Below are 3,397 nucleotides of genomic sequence, written 5' to 3'. Positions count from 1 at the left end.
GCTACACTTTCAGTGCACCCACTCCCACTACTAACTTGGTCACCCAGATAGCGGAAGCTATCAACTACTTCTAGTTTTTCTCCCTGGAATGAGACAGAAGTTGTTTTCTGCACATGTACAGTGTTTATTGCACCTGAACATCTGCCACATACAAAAACTAACTTCCTACTTAACCTGCCTTTGATATTGCTGCACCTCTTATGTGTCCATAGCTTACACTGGGTACATCTTATAGAGTTTCTACATATATATATTTATGTGTCTGTGTTTATCCTCCTGCCATCACTTGACAACTGATGCTGATGTGTTTCGGTTCCCATAAATTAGCGGTTCGCGGCAAAAAGAGTACGATAGAATAAGTACTAGGCTTACAAAGAACAAGTCCTGGGATCAATTTCTTCAACTAAAACCCTTTAAGGCCACAGTCAAATGACTGAAACAAGTAAAAGAATAACAGAATATATTGTGCTGGTGGCTTGTAAAAAGCACCCAGTACATTCTGTTAAGTGGTTGGCATTAGGAAGGGCACCCAGCCATAGAAATCATGCCAGAACTGACAATTGGAATCTGACAACTTTCAGCTGGCCAGCTCCATGTCTAACCATCTAACCCATGCCAGCATGGAAAGCAGACATTAAACGATGATGGTGATATGCACACACTCATCTCTTCATCATCATTGTTTAGCATCTGCTTTCCATGTTGGCATGGGTTAGATAGTTTGACTGGAACTGGTAAGCCAGAGAACTGCACCAGGTTCCAGTCTGATTTGGCATCGTTTCTATGGCTCGATGTCCTTCTTAATGCTAACCACTCCAAGAGTGTAATAGGTGCTTTTTATGTTCCACTAGCACAAGTCCAGTTATGTTTCACCATCATCGGGCATGATTATGATTTCACTTGGCTTGATGAGTTTTCTCAAGCACAGCATATCACAAAAGGTCTTGGTCACTTGTCATTGCCTCCATGAGGCCCAACATTTGAAGATCATGCTTCACAACCTTGTCCCATGTCTTTCTGGGTCTATCACTTCCACGGTTAGAGATCAGCACTTTTTTACACAGCCACCTCATCCATGACCATACCAGTGCAGTCATCTCTCTTGCACACCACATCTGATGCCTTGAGATGTTTACACTCTGTCATACATGCACACTGACATTGCACATCTAGCGAAGCATACTAGCTTCATTTCTTTCAAGCTTACGCACATCCTCAGTGATCACAGCCCATGTTTTACTGCTGTGTAGCATGGCTGTTAACACACAGGCATCATACAGTCAGCCTTTCACTCTGAGGGAGAGACCCTTAGTTACCAACAAAGGTAAAAGCTCTCTGAACTTTGCCCAGCCTATTCTTATTCTAACAGCTACACTATCTGAGCATCCATCTCTGCTGCTGATTTGGTCACCCAGATAACAGAAGCTATCAACTACTTCTAGTTTTCCCCGCCTGGCATTTGATGAAATCTGTTTTCTTTACATTTCTAGTGTTTATTGTACCTGTGCATCTGATACACACAAAGACTATATTCCTCTGATATTGATGCATCTCTTATATGTCCATAGCTTGAACCAGGTGCATGTTATAGAGTTTCTACCTATGCCTTTTCTAGGGCCATCTACCTGAAGCTATTTGTGATTTGTCCGCTGTCCTACTTACTAAGACTTTGGTTTTTGCTAAATTAAATCTAAGGCCCTTTGATTCTAGACCTTGTTTCTACACCTGAAATTTCTTTAGTTCTTGTATTAATTCAGTTATAAGAACAAGATCATTATCATTGAGGAGCTTCCAGAGGCAGCCTGACTTAAATTCCTGATATTGCCTGGGGGACTATGATGAACAAGAGGAGGCTAAGGACTGATCTTTAGTGAACCTCTACTTGTCCTCAGAATTCATCACTATATTTGTTGCCAACCCTCACCTTACTGATAGCATCCCTTTACATGGCTTGTACAGCTCTCACCAACCACCAATCTATCCCTAGTTTCCACATTGACCACCAAATGAGGGAGTGGGGGTCCCTGTCGAAGGCCATCATCTCTCTATCACCTTTACTTTTGTAGCAGTTGACTATGGTGCTGCTACATCAATCATTGGTTATGACTTCCTAGTGTACAACCTGATTAACTGTACACTTGACTAGACCATAACCCACACTGCCAAATGTTTTAAGCATCTCAGCGGTGACTCCCGATGGGCTGAGGGTTTTCCCAGTCTTCATATCCTTCTTGGCTTTATCTATCAAGCTACTGTCTATTTGGATTGTTTGTGCCTCTGTTGGATTCACCATAGGCAGACTCTCCTTCTCCCATGAGTTCTGCACATTTAGTAGCCTTTCATAGTGGCACTTCCAAGCCTCTTTCCTGACAGAGTCACTAACTGCAAGTGAACTTTCGTCCATGCAAACACACTTCTCTCCAACATCACAATTTTCCCTGATAGTCTTCATCATCATCATTGTTTAATGTCCTCCTTCCATGTCTTTCGAACTTTTTGTGTATTTTAGGGAGACCATAAAATACAGGTGTTCTTCTTTCTGACCTTAAAATCCTAGATTCAGCCTTACCAACAAAATTGTTTTCCTCCATTTCTTTTTTTTTTTTAGAGAATTATTGACCTCTATATCTGATTTTTTTATCTCCACCACCGCTCCGATCATCCACATCATCTTATTCGGTCATATCCAAAATCCCAATTTTTGAGGATAACAGATTTGTACTGACATAGGGGATTACTGGAAACATGCAAATGCTTTTGTATGTCATTATGTCAAACGAGGTTACAGTGAATCACGTTTAATGGAAATAGCAAATGAAATAGCTAAGATTAGCAAAGATAGTCAAACCTACACGCATAATCTTAGCAAACAAAATACAATAGATGATAGAATTCCTTTAGTGATTAGCTGGCACTGACGTTTCGCTGGCATTTCAAAAGTGTTGCATGAAAGTTACCAGCATGTGGCGAAAAAATATCCCAGTTTAAAACAGATATTTCCTCAGCCGCCCATTGTAGCCTTTTGACGGAATAAGAGCATAAAAGAATTATTGACCTCTATATCTGACTCCAAGGAAACAAACATTGGAGTATCTGCACGCTGTACCTTAAAGAATAGCCGCAAGAGAAGTAAGCCCTGTTCATTGTGCAACAACATGAGTGAAGTGAATTCCATCAGAAATCATAACAGAAATGTTATGATTTATACAGAAGGGGGAACCTGTAAAGATTCCCATTTAGTGTACGCTGCAGAATGCACGAAACACAACTGGATTTATGTTGGTTGTACAACAGAACAATTAAACAAAAGGTTTAATGGGCACAAATTCGACGTCAGGCACAAGAACAGTAGTTCAACAGAATGTGCTGAACATTTCATTTCAAGCGACTGCAATTT

General features: G+C 40.8%; 1 protein-coding gene across 3 annotated transcripts in view; it reads left to right on the top strand.

Moving 5' to 3' along the window:
- LOC106877136 (mitochondrial glycine transporter A) overlaps window positions 1–3,397 on the top strand; it is a 59,169-nt gene that overhangs the window by 26,628 nt on the left and 29,144 nt on the right. The window lies entirely within an intron of this gene.

Source organism: Octopus bimaculoides, chromosome 23 (assembly GCF_001194135.2).
Source record: "Octopus bimaculoides isolate UCB-OBI-ISO-001 chromosome 23, ASM119413v2, whole genome shotgun sequence".
Classification (NCBI taxonomy): Eukaryota; Metazoa; Mollusca; class Cephalopoda; order Octopoda; family Octopodidae; genus Octopus; species Octopus bimaculoides.
The sequence above is the reverse complement of the archived record's forward strand: the minus strand, read 5'-3'. Positions and strand labels throughout refer to the sequence as shown.